The sequence below is a fragment of the Glandiceps talaboti genome, chromosome 17 (assembly GCF_964340395.1).
Source record: "Glandiceps talaboti chromosome 17, keGlaTala1.1, whole genome shotgun sequence".
NCBI lineage: Eukaryota > Metazoa > Hemichordata > Enteropneusta > Spengelidae > Glandiceps > Glandiceps talaboti.
The window spans coordinates 16108123-16122477 of NC_135565.1; the positions used below are offsets into that span (position 1 = coordinate 16108123).

Genomic DNA, 14355 nt, shown 5'->3' on the forward strand with positions numbered 1-14355 from the left:
CACAATGTACCAGTCTGGGAATTAGTAAATAATTAGTTTTTGAAGCTGAAGACTATAAAATCTCAAAATTGTCTAGTAGCGAAATATCAAGGTTTATAGTATAATACACACAAGATTAAGTTTACCAATAGTGAAGGCAATTCATTTAATGACAAACATCATTTAGAGAAGTCATTATATATGTTACATGTCGCGTATAGTAAGAAGAATGTGTATAAAGTTGTAGATAACACAGTCTTGTATTACTGGTGAGATCAGTTAAAATCGCACACGTTTCCAATAAAAATTCCTTAACAAGGTGGAGGTACGATAAACGTGAACACACACAACTTGGTAATTACTTGTAAAGAGTAGCTTTGATCTATTACAGGGCATTGTGACTGTCACACTAAATAAACCATGGAGGGAAAATTGCTCGTATTGTATGAGTGAAAGTGAAGGGGGAGTCAGACATCCTGTCGAACACCCATCCACCTACCCACCAACACACACGCGCGCACGCACACACACACACACACACACACACACACACACACACACACACACATACATATCAACATTTTATAACAGAATGTCCATTGTTGTATGAAAAGCAGGCTTACTTCATGTTGTTGTGCTATCAATAAATTCTGCTTGCAATGAAGTGAACATTTAATTTCGTATTTTCCTCTGTTATTATCTAATAAAACTACACTGTGTGGGAGTTCTTTATGATTTCTGTTTAAGAGTTTTAGTTATCTTGTTGTATCTAAAGCTAGTGGACAGTCTGGTATGGAATGACATTAAACATTAAAGCAAGGCATAGTTCATCAGTGATAATGCTCAGTACATGTTTTATAGTCTACTGGCTATCCATGGAATAGGAGATAGTAAGATTCAAAGCCATGGATAGCCTCTACACCAAGGTTTGATTATAGTAGGCAATCATTTTGTTATAACTTTTAGACATGCCATGGTTAATCAGTAAATTCAACCCCTGCTCATCTCCTCCCCCTATAGCAATATACTACCGTATAGCCTAAGCCTTATATAGTCCCCAGTGGTTTGGGGATATATGGCGCTTCCCTTTCCCCACCCTGCCTAGGATTTAACTAATGGCTGTGTTTTTAAACCTAAAATTCAAGTACGATTTCCCACAGCGATGTTCAACACCACTTTACTACATCTTCGTCCATTCCATCATGGAATTTTGCAATATTGGCTCATCCTGTCCACTGAGATGGGTACACCTCAAACCTGTGAGTTAGTTCTAATCATATGATGACACAATTAACATTATCTCACAGCAAAAGAAACTAAAACCCAATGAGAATTTGTATTTCTTTCTGGTAAAGCTTCATTTAAGTAAAAGACCGTTAGCAAAATACAAGACAGATAGGGGAAAGGTGAGAACCACACAGTCACATACCCACACAATTTGATGCTAGGCCTCTTTTAATGACAGTTCTCCATCAAAGTTATGGTGTATTTAATGTACACAGTTTGAAAAACAATAAAATTCTACAAATACAAAAACAAATGTGTACAGAATGAATTCTATAACTTTCACAATGCCATCAACACAAGAGAGGTTTAGTTTTACAAATTTGTTCAAAATGTGCTTTACATGTAAATCATGAAGTCAATTCAAAATTTGTGTTTAGTTTTTCCTCAGGATTCATATACGGTATATCAAAGTTAGGACATACCAACTGTACAGGAAACTGTGTTCTAACATTTCACGATCATAAAGATCATAAAAACCATAAATAGAACTTAGAAGTAGGGTATTGGTTTACAAACATTGTCTAAAATTAACTATAGCCTTAAAACAAACTTAAGTATTTAACTTTGATTTTTTTTTCTTTTTACTTGGGTTTATAAAAAAATTTGCACAGAAAAAAACACAATTACAAACATTTAGCATGTAACAAAATCACCAAAAAATTGTAAACTACACCATATCATTTTGAATAATATGTCTGACGACTCGTGTCACGTTGCGGAAACTGTAGTCACAGCGATACGACAAGGGAAGAGGTGATACTGGGTAATACCCTCATATTACTAGCATAAATGTGTAGAAATTATGAAATCTGTGGTTCTAAGAAATAAACCTTCTTGAAAGAAGTTAGACCTGAGGTATTATTTTATAAACTTTATCCAAAAAATTGGTTACAGTCCTTATGTATACAACTATCTTCAAATAATTGTTTTAGTTGGTTACTCTAATATCATGGTGTTTCCACATAACTGTATTGGAAACTATGAAATCTGTGGTTCTTCAAAATCACCCTTCATTAACTTAAGTTAGACCAGAAGACCTGAGAGGTACTGTTTTACAAATACTGTACCAAATTGACTATAGCCCATACAAATGGACTGCCATTTTCAAATTGGTTTTACTTTTTACCACAGTCTCCTATCAATGTTATGGTGTTTCCACAAACTATCAACTATGCGGTTCTTAACTTAAAGTTCACCTTTGTGAAAGAAGCAACACCGAGGTATTGTTTAACAAACAATTGTTGGCTACTGCCTACATAAATGCATTGTCATACACAAAGTGCTGCTGCTGTTGTTGTTGTTGTTGTTGTTGTTGTTGTTGTTGTTGTTATTATTATTATTATTGTTGTTGTTGTTGTTGTTATTGTTATTGTTGTTGTTGTTTAACAAACAATTGTTGGCTACTGCCTACATAAATGCATTGTCATACACAATGTGTTGTTGTTGTTGTTGTTGTTGTTGTTGTTGTTGTTGTTGTTGTTGTTGTTACTTTTCACTTGATGACTCTACTAATATTATGGTGTTTCCACATAACTGTACATGTATAGGAAATTATAAAACCTTTGGCTCTGAATTTAACCTTTGTGAAAGAAGTAAGACGGGGGTATTGTTTTACAACGTCCAAAATTGGCTTCTGCCTTCATAAATGAAATGTCATACACAACATTCCAGTCAAAGTTATATTTAGCTTTTTAACCTGACAATGAATTGCATTTCATAAATGTGATAGAAAAGTAACAGACAGACACACCTCGTTGTAAGGGGATATTCCACTGTACTTTTAGCCCATTATTTCTGTCACTACTACCCTATTATTTATGAGCCCTGTAGGAACAAGTAGTCTGAAATAGAACGTAAAGTAGCAAGACCCAATTCTTTCTTACTTGAGATATAAATTAACGAGGACAGATGTCTTATCACTTGGTTTAGATATTCCAAAACTTAGAATGACGTCAACCCTGTGCTAAAGTATGCATTCCAACTGATGTAGCTTTCTTGTTAGCTGCTAACCAGATACAGACCTAAGGGGAACTTGAACACCTGCCATTTTGAATGATGCTTTATGGGAAATGTGGTTCTATTCTACCTTGTGCAGCTTGCATTTATTTTTATTTTTTATAAATCTTTCATATACAGACAACATTTCAGTGCACTGTTCTCCAAATGGAACCTGTTGTAAGATTACGTACACAGAAAAACACTATTAACGCTATTAACCTGATACAATTATATGAGTAACTTGCATGGCAACCATCCTGAATGCTGCATTGTGGGAAATGTGGTATTACTGAGTTGATGACCAACTCTATACTAAGTATGCTTTCCATCCTATGTTGGTTTATTAGACTTCCTAACCAAATACAGTCCTGTTATATTTTCGGAACACACCAATGCAGTACAATTCTATTCAACAAATTGAAGTCATTTTTGTACTTCATTGCTACAGATGCAATGCATACACTTAGTACCAATGTAATAGTAATACAACCCAAATCTTGGTTATTATAATTTGATGTACATAGTAGAATTCTACAGCTTGTCTGTCTGATACAATGCTGCACTACTACCCACTTCTGGGTTGTTTTTTAGCAGAACTCTAATGTGATTACAATATTTCAATATATTCCACATTTAATGGTAAAATTTTAATCTGATTTCCACATTTCACTACTCGGTACTTCTTCTGCAAATGATCTAACCTAATTATGGAGGATGCTTATTATATATGACAAACCGGTTTCACCATAAAATCTTTATCTTCCTCTCTTCCTCCCCAATTAAAGCGATCCCCTCCTGTCTATCTACACCCTTCCCTTTTTTCACTCAAATCGTTTAATATAATCTAAGAGGTACTACAAGACCTGGCAATTAAGGTCATCCCTATATGACCTAGCAAGTAACATCAACCCTGCACAACCTGTCAATTGAGGTCACCCCTATATGACCTGGTAATTAAGGTCACATCTATATGACCAGTCAATTAAGGTCACATCTATATGACCTGGTAGTTGAGGTCACACCTATATGACCTGGTAGTTGAGGTCACACCTATATGACCTGGTAGTTGAGGTCACATCTATATGACCTGGTAGTTGAGGTCACATCTATATGACCTGGTAAATACGGTCACCCCTACAAGACCTGGTAATTAAAATCATCCCTATAAGACCTGTCAATTGAGATCACCCCTATATGACCTGGCAACTGAGGTCACATCTATATGACCTGGTAGATGAGGTCACATCCATATGACCTGGTAGATGAGGTCACATCTATATGACCTGGCAACTGAGGTCACATCTATATGACCTGGCAACTGAGGTCACATCTATATGACCTGGTAGTTGAGGTCACATCTATATGACCTGGTAGATGAGGTCACATCTATATGACCTGGTAGTTGAGGTCACATCTATTAGACCTGGTAGTTGAAGTCACCCCATAATGATCTGACATGTAATAATACCCCTACAAGACCTGTCATCTGAGGTCATGCCTGTATGACCTGAAAATTGTGGGTCACTCCTATATGGCCTTAAAATAAAGGTCATCCTCCAGTACATGACAGTAGAAGTCATTTCTTGATATGATCACGCAGCAGAGGTCATCCTTCTAGGACCTTGCTACAGCAACAAAGACTATGCAATATGCCAACACATTAGCATGTTAGCAAGATGGATTAACCTATGGATGTGTTTATATCACACATGTGGACATGTTCCTATCAAACACATGTTGGACATGTTCTTACCACACATCTGGACTTATTTCTATCACATATGTTCCTATCCTATCACACATTGACAATTTCTCTTATTCCCTACCAAACATTATATCAGCGACAATTATAATCAGGTCGTTCTACGTCCCGACAACGGGCGTCTATGTCACAGCAATGCATGTCTACGTCACTGGTTTTGCTGTGTTTAAAAAATATGTGTCAAAACGTTCAAAATTGCCATTACTTTCCCCAATTTTTCTTCGATATTACTGGCAGTGGTATAATTATGCTATTCTCCAATATTTTTCTTCATTCAGCTGGAAAACACTTGTGACCTAAGGGTTGTCACTGCTCGTCTAGCGACTCATAGTGACAAAGGCCCCTTAGGTCACTCGTATTTCCTTGGTTGAACGAAGAAAAATATTGGGAATAACATCTAAATGTACTGTTGATACTTTCAGTTATGGAAGATTTTTTGATGTTGGAATGAGATTGTTTTAATGTTTACATGTAGAAATCACATGTCAACCTTGTGCATGAGGGGAAGGAATTCTTATAACTTGACATACTCAAGGAGCCATAAACATTGACTCGTGGACATGTAGTAAGAGTTTGTGCGTGTGTAGCTCCTTCAATACAGTCATATACACTAATATTTCATTGAAACAGAAGCATGTTTCATCAACTTCCTGATAATTCATACATACATATATTCTGAAAATAAAGCCAGAAAAGATGATTTCTTCTCCCTAAAATCTTTCACCACTCCTGACCTCTGGTATTAACTTCAACATTTATTATTTATGATGATTCATTGTGCTATTCAAAATTTGTTTGCAATTACGCAACTTTAGTTCCTTAGCACGCAGCTGGTGTTTCCTGTGTTAATAAATAAGTGTTTTGCTTGCTAATCACAACAGACTCACACCCACAACAGTAGCTACAACATTGTAACTTTGGGGCATACCTGAAATTATTGCTTTTCAATGATAAGGTTCTGTTTAAACTTGTCTAACCTAAGAAAAAATCACTTGAGGCTTTTGCTTAACAAAATTGGGTTAAAACAATTGATGGAGAAACAACATGGGGCACCTCCGATATAACTTCAGGCCAATGCTTTTATCAGTTTGTTTATATCTATGGAAGTGGAACAGGACACTTTTGGGGTACACATCAGTAATTTTGTCCTTGGCATACCCCACACAAGTGCCCTGTTACGCCCATTACATTATAGCACAGATCTATAAGTTAACTATTAGTTATATTAAACACCCTGATGACACCATATTTTGCTTGTTTTATCTTACAATCTTATATTGATGTAAAGTAAAGCCCCAACATTGCAAACTCCATCACCTTTCTAACACAGCTGAGTTCATACCTTGGGTACAGGTTACCCCGGAGGGCTACTCAGCATATTTGACTATGTATATATGCCGCCATTTGGAGTATGTTTTCTAGACCTCTGGTCTTGTCTTGTCTTGTCATGACTTGTCTTTACTGCACCAACTGCCTCTAACACAGCTATAAATGAGCAGACCCTCAAGCAAGCAATAGCATAATTGAAATGGGGTTTGTTTTTTCTCGCTGAAGAATCTGACATGTGGGGCCACTCTACATTATTTTCAATTTCGCTTGATGGTCTAAAATGTGGTCCATTGTTTCTTTACCAAATCATAACTGTACCCCCAAAATGTTGCCTCCCAAGGAATACCCTACACTGTTCTACTTTAAATCAGGTTTTATGCTGCAATCCCATACTACAAATTCAGTTTTTGAACCAGTCTGCCTGGAAAAGGGAACCGACTGAGTCAATAGGGAACTTTCAAACCCGCCATGTTGAATGTTGCATCATGGGAAATGTGACAATAAATGCTAATCAATTGGCATTGTAAACAGTATTGTTACATTCTTTATAACCAGGAATGATCAATTCATAGTCACCCTGATATTTGTGGGAGGTTATTTTTTTCAGTATATAGCTCCAGATTAGGTATTACAATAACCACAGATAATCCCATAGTCCTTTGCATCTGAGCATGCTCAGTTTGGATTGCAAGTTCCCTATTCAGATTTCCTAGACGGGATAGGGTATATATACAGTATCCCTTAGGGTGCACAATGTGTCAGCTTCAATTATTCCCTGAAGAATAAAATGCTTCCATTTCAGTTGCTCCTTGGGCTACAAAACTTCCGTTTCACATCATCCCAAGAGTAAACAAGTCTTGACAGAGTAAGATTATCAGAGTCTCTCATGTCGAACTGACTCACATGATTATACACGCAACATGTATCCAATGCTTACAGCATACATAATTAGTTTGTCTACTTCCAGACACTAAACACATTGCTACTACTTCACACCACACATCTTCACAGTCTGTTTTATTTCATGTGTTTACCCTTAGGGATAAGGGGATGGGGGTACTCATCTAAGAGGTGGGGGTAAGTGCTTTGCATGAATTGAAATATCCATATATCTTTTCTAACAATAGCAAATAACCTATCCCTTTTCAGACTGGGTTCAAGCTATTGCTAAACTGACAGTTATGATTCAATATACAAAAACAAACATGAGTCTTTGGTGTTAACCCCTTTCCCGGAACCCCTTTTCAGACAATACAAAAAGAACATCCAATTTCAGACTCAAACACCTAAAAAGTTAATCCCTTCAGATGGCACATATACACTTATAAGTTATAGGTTCATGATAGGAGTACCCCCCCCCCCCCCAACCCAACCACCCCCCACCCCCACCCCCCCCCTTTTACCTACAGTCAAAAGCATTCAAATTACACTTTGTAATTCATCTGATTAGCTACTGCTATATAACATACATGTACAGCTTTTATGAATCTATGATTCAATTTTTGGTCAAACTAATATTATCTACAGGAGACTAGTTTTGAGAAGTCTTATTAAAATTCAAGATTCATAGGACGTATTAAATGATTGATGATTTGATGGCATTGCATGTTACACTTATCACCAAAAATTGATGAATGCCATACAAAAAAAAACTGGACTGCAGTATTGCTTTTCCGTAACTGTCTCTACTCACAACTCTTAATTTTGTTTATGTTCTTTTTTTCATCTACACTAGTAATAAGTGTCTGCGTAAAGTCAAAATTTTATAACACTACTCCACCTCAGGGGAAATTAGATATAAATGTATAGACAAAATTCAGTTTGAATTCTTCACATGTTTGTATGACAGGTAACCTTATATTGAGCAGTATAAATTGAAATTCACATCACCTATGCTATAACACTGATTGGCAAATAATGACGGGATCTGAATTAAACATGGCTGTCATTTCTCTGGTTGGTTTTCTGGAGGTTAAACCATGCATTACAAAGTCAGCCTTACACCTACATGTACACACATCTGGCTATCAATTGTTATATTTTGGTCACGATTTACACTGAATACATAAAGTAGGCTCCAACTGAACTTTTGACTTAAAGTAACTGGAACAGGTGAAATTTGACTCTGGGAGAACAGACACTTTACAAGCATAACAATCATGCACTCTCATAAGCAATTAAGCTTAAAATAAGCTACTCGTAGTACTTGAAAGGTTCATTCTGATTGGTTTAAGCAATTCAGCCACTAACAATATACTTTGAAGCATTTTGATAGGTTCATTCTGATTGGTTTAAGCAATTCAGCCACTAACAATATATTTTGAAGCATTTTGATAGGTTCATTCTGATTGGTTTAAGCAATTCAGCCACTAACAATATATTTTGAAGCATTTTGATAGGTTCATTCTGATTGGTTTAAGCAATTCAGCCACTAACAATATACTTTGAAGCATTTTGATAGGTTCATTCTGATTGGTTTAAGCAATTCAGCCATTTACAATATACTTTGAAGTATTTTGATAGGTTCATTCTGATTGGTTTAAGCAATTCAGCCATTTACAATATAACTTGATGATTTTTGAAAGATTCACACTGATTGGTTTAAGCAATTCAGCCACTAACAATATACTTTGAAGCATTTTGATAGGTTCATTCTGATTGGTTTAAGCAATTCAGCCATTTACAATATACTTTGAAGTATTTTGATAGGTTCATTCTGATTGGTTTAAGCAATCCAGCCATTTACAATATAACTTGATGATTTTTGAAAGATTCACACTGATTGGTTTAAGCAATTCAGCCACTAACAATATATTTTGAAGCATTTTGATAGGTTCATTCTGATTGGTTTAAGCAATTCAGCCACTAACAATATATTTTGAAGCATTTTGATAGGTTCATTCTGATTGGTTTAAGCAATTCAGCCACTAACAATATACTTTGAAGCATTTTGATAGGTTTATTCTAATTGGTTTAAGCAATTCAGCCACCAACAATAGAACTTGAAGCATTTTGATAGGTTTATTCTAATTGGTTTAAGCAATTCAGCCACCAACAATAGAACTTGAAGCCTTTTCAAGATTCATTGTGACAGGTTTAAGCAATTCCACCACCAACAGTATAACTTGACTCCCTTTGAAAGGTTCACTCTGATTGGTTTAAGCAATTCAGCCATCAACAGTATAACTTTGGAGCCTTTTCAAATGTTCACTGTGATTGGTTTAAGCAATTCTGCCACCAACACTATAACTAGAAGCCCTTTGAAAGGTTCATTCTGATTGGTTTAAGCAATTCAGCCATCAACACTATAACTAGAAGCCTTTTGAAAGGTTCATTGTCATTAGTTTAAGCAATTCCACCACTAACACTAACAATATATACTAGCGTGGGTATTCTGGGCAATCGTACTAGCAACATGAGGTTCTCTTATTATTAGATACTGGTATCTTTATCCAAAACAGAAAAATGTCGTAAACAAAAAATGACTATAATTTTGTGCACATGGAATGATTACACTTATTTGCATAAGCGTATACAACAATGTTTTCGGTATTGTAGTGCATATGATAATGGTGTAGTGTAACTTCCAAGAGTGTGCATGTGCCTGTGAACCAACACAAGTAATCATAGATACACAATGGGTAGACTACATGGAGAAAACATGGACAAAACTGTTGGAGAATACAAATCATCTGCTCTATCAGTTAACTTTGCTTTGTATCACTCAAACTATTTATGTTTTGAAATTTATCTCTGACATTTACCAATAAATGTGATGTATTGATGTCCAATGTGTCTATATAGAAGTTATTCAATGAAATGAAAATGTAGAAGTTGTTTATGGTGTCAAATAGGTTGAAATTTATCATCCCTATTACAAATATATGTGATGTATCTATGTCCAGTAAATTAAACCCAAATGCATGTACATGTAATTTACTATGTAGAACTTTAGTTGTTCAGTAAACTTAAAACATGGAAGTATTTATTGTGTCACTAAAGGTGATATTTATCTCCACAGTTAATGTTCAGTGAACCCAATGTATGTAATACGATGTAGAACTTCAGTTGTTCAGTAAACTTAAAACATGGAAGTATTTATTGTGTCACTAAAGGTGATATTTATCTCCACAGTTAATGTTCAGTGAACGCAATGTATGTAATACGATGTACAACTTCATTTGTTCAGTAAACTGAAAATATGAAGTCATTTACGGTGTCACTAAAGGTGAAATTCATCTCCACAGTTACAAGTATAACGTGAGGTATCAATGTTCAGTGGACCCAAATATATGTAATACTATGTAGAACTTAAGAGACGATCGAACGATGCCGCACAAATTCAACTTATAAGTGAACATTGTTCGTTTAGGACAAACCCAGCACTGTAAGTGACATTAGAAGTAAATTTTAATTAATTTATCAACATCTCAGTAGTAAATACAAAAGCTGTTATCATTGAAGGCGTGAAACTTTTTCGAAATTTGGTTAGAAGTGCGAAAATGAAGTTCACACATTGACGCCAGACCCCCTCCCCCTAAACGAATGAAGTTCGCTTATTGAGCTTGTGTGACATAGTGCAATCGTCCCTAAGTTCTTCAGTATTAAAACTGAAAATGTGTAGGTCACATACGATGTCATATAAGTTGAAATATATCGTCACGGTTAAAAACACAACGTTATGTATCAATGTCCAGTTTATTACACCCAAGTACATACAAGTAGTCCAATATGTTATTTTCAGTAATTGTGATATGACTGTTGTACACTAGATTAGAAATCTACCATATGTTTGAGCGATGCACTTTATTTTTAGTCAATATGCCACAAAACTGACAGACAGCAATTTCTTACGACACACCAAAATTAGTCAAGAGACTTAAAGTCTGTCTTGGTGTTCCTATCTCAAGAAGCTCTCCATGGTGTCAAGAACTTCTTGAGATAGTAACACGAAAACAAGTCTCTCTTGAGATAGTAACACGAAGACTAGTCTCTGGATGTACAGAACTTCTTGAGATAGTAACACGAAGACTAGTCTCTGGATGTACAGAACTTATTGAGATAGTAACACGAAGACAAGTCTCTGGATGTACAGATTTTCTTGAGATAGTAACATGAAGAAAAGTCTTTGGGTTACATCAAAATTGATGTACCTCCCATTCCTTACCATCAGCTGGCTCACAAGAAAAAATTTTTTGTTTATCATTTATAATTTAGGCCCACACTAACAAAATTTGTGTCTTGCCATGAAAAAGCCCTTGGTGGAAAAGAAATTTATCAGCCTCAAGAAAAGTGTATTGATTTATTGCGGTCATACATCAAAGGGCACACCGATGTCCAACAAATCAAACCCAACATTTAGGCAAATGTAATCAGTGTGTCGTCAGAGTCTAACCCAATTTAAATTGGCACTGCACTGATGCATTACCAATTTCTTATATAGCAGACCGACATTGAAGTTCTCGTAGCTCTTAATGTGTGGCGACTATTTACCAGACAACTCATTTTTACAACCGTTGTCTATTATGAGGGCACAAAGGTTAGAGAGAATTTCATATATCAGTATTGACTGAATTGAATTAATAGAAGTCAATGACCATCACCTAAGAGTTTAATAAGTAGCACATAAAGTTGCAATCTATCTTTGAGAGTTACTAAATTACTGAATTAAATATGATTTATGTAACTTGTGTGCTATATCATTTTAAATTGCTCTATGGTATTATATATCAAATACAAATATACAACTGAAGATGGTACATATCACAATAAATAATTATAATATAGTTTTAATACAGTGTTAGCCCACAATATGCTCAAAGCATTTCACAATTAGAACTCAGGGCATGGAATTATAGCACAACAGTAACCTTAACTCCCTGGGGCGCATACAACCCATTGCTGCCTCTATTAGCACACAGGATTAAAGCATTCACGTGGCAACCTCTGTCCTACCAGGTCCCCAATTATATACAAAATGTAGCTGGGTTAATAATCTGGTTCAAATCGTGCCCAAGGACTTTAATATTTATTACATAAAAAGAACTCTGTGCTGTTATTCTTGAATAACAGAAATCACCCAGTATGTCCATACATATGTGTCAGTGCTGGGGGAGACACCGTCACATTTGTACATATATTACTTGAATAGAAATAACCCAATGTGTCAATTCAACATAGTTATGTATCACATACAACAGAACTCTATCAATAGAGTATTAGACCAATGCATGTCTGCATATTAATATTACTGTCCTGTGAATTAAATCCACTATGTAACCCTGTGTATTAATATTATTGTCATGTGAATTAAATCCACTATGTAACCCTGTGTATTAATATTATTGTCATGTGAATTAAATCCACTATGTAACCATGTGTATTAATATTATTGTCCTGTGAATTAAATCCACTATGTAACCCTGTGTATTAATATTATTGTCATGTGAATTAAATCCACTATGTAACCCTGTGTATTAATATTATTGTCATGTGAATTAAATCCACTATGTAACCATGTGTATTAATATTATTGTCCTGTGAATTAAATCCACTATGTAACCATGTGTATTAATATTATTGTCCTGTGAATTAAATCCACTATGTAACCCTGTGTATTAATATTATTGTCATGTGAATTAAATCCACTATGTAACCCTGTGTATTAATATTATTGTCATGTGAATTAAATCCACTATGTAACCATGTGTATTAATATTATTGTCCTGTGAATTAAATCCACTATGTAACCCTGTGTATTAATATTACAGTCCTGTGAATTAAATCCACTATGTAACCCTGTGTATTAATATTACAGTCCTATGAATTAAATCCACTATGTAACCCTGTGTATTAATATTATTGTCCTGTGAATTAAATCCACTATGTAACCCTGTGTATTAATTATATTATTGTTCTGTGAATTAAATCCACTATGTAACCCTGTGTATCAATATTACTGTCCTGTGAATAAATCCACTATGTAACCCTGTGTATTAATATTACAGTCCTGTGAATTAAATCCACTATGTAACCCTGTGTATTAATATTACAGTCCTGTGAATTAAATCCACTATGTAAGCCTGTGTATCAATATTACCGTCTTGTGAATTAAATCCACCATATAACCCTGTGTATTAATATTATTGTCCTGTGAATGAAATCCACTATGTAACCCTGTGTATTAATATTACAGTTCTGTGAATTAAATCCACTATGTAACCCTGTGTATTAATATTACCGTCTTGTGAATTAAATCCACTATGTAACCCTGTGTATTAATATTACAGTCCTGTGAATTAAATCCACTGTGTAAGCCTGTGTATCAATATTACCGTCTTGTGAATTAAATCCACCATATATATAACCCCAGGGGCAAGGTGAGTCAATACCAATGTGACATCTGAGGGAAATTGTGACATTTATTTAATCTTTTTTAAATTGTGATGGGGAATAAAGTGTGACTATAACCACAACACACGGTTGATAACGTGGAGAAATTGAGTTCTTTGTACTATGATGTTTGCTATAGAATACATTAATGCTTGTCAATATAGCTAATGATAGTCACCCATTAATTTGACACTAATAATAATTATGGACTTGAACATGAACAGACTCTTACCTTCAATGATTTGGAACACGTCCAGGAATGTTCCATATCGACATGAGGTACATACAGCTTGTAAATGAGGGGAACATTCTAACATCGCTATCAAGTAGCAGGTATTGATCCTAAACTGTGTGTCTGCATTTCCCCATATCATAATGGAATCTACTGTAGCAGCTGTAGAGGCTGGGAATGGTTTCACCATGGGTTTTATTATTCAGGTAACGGATCAAAAGAGGTATATGGCTTCAGAAGGGGGATAGATGAGGGATAGATGATATTTCTCTCCTACTGCTGCTCATTTCCTTTGACCCTAAAATTGAACATAAATCAAAGAATAGAGATGATTAATCAATGAAAATATGGAACTATTTAATGACAATAACTCTCT

At 35.2% G+C, this 14355-nt stretch overlaps 1 long non-coding RNA gene across 1 annotated transcript in view; it reads right to left on the minus strand.

Moving 5' to 3' along the window:
- LOC144448365 (uncharacterized) overlaps positions 1-14355 on the minus strand; it is a 74120-nt gene that overhangs the window by 30887 nt on the left and 28878 nt on the right. The window contains exon 2 of the long non-coding RNA XR_013482093.1: positions 13980-14277. This is a non-coding gene — a long non-coding RNA (uncharacterized LOC144448365). The remainder of the gene's footprint in view (positions 1-13979; positions 14278-14355) is intronic.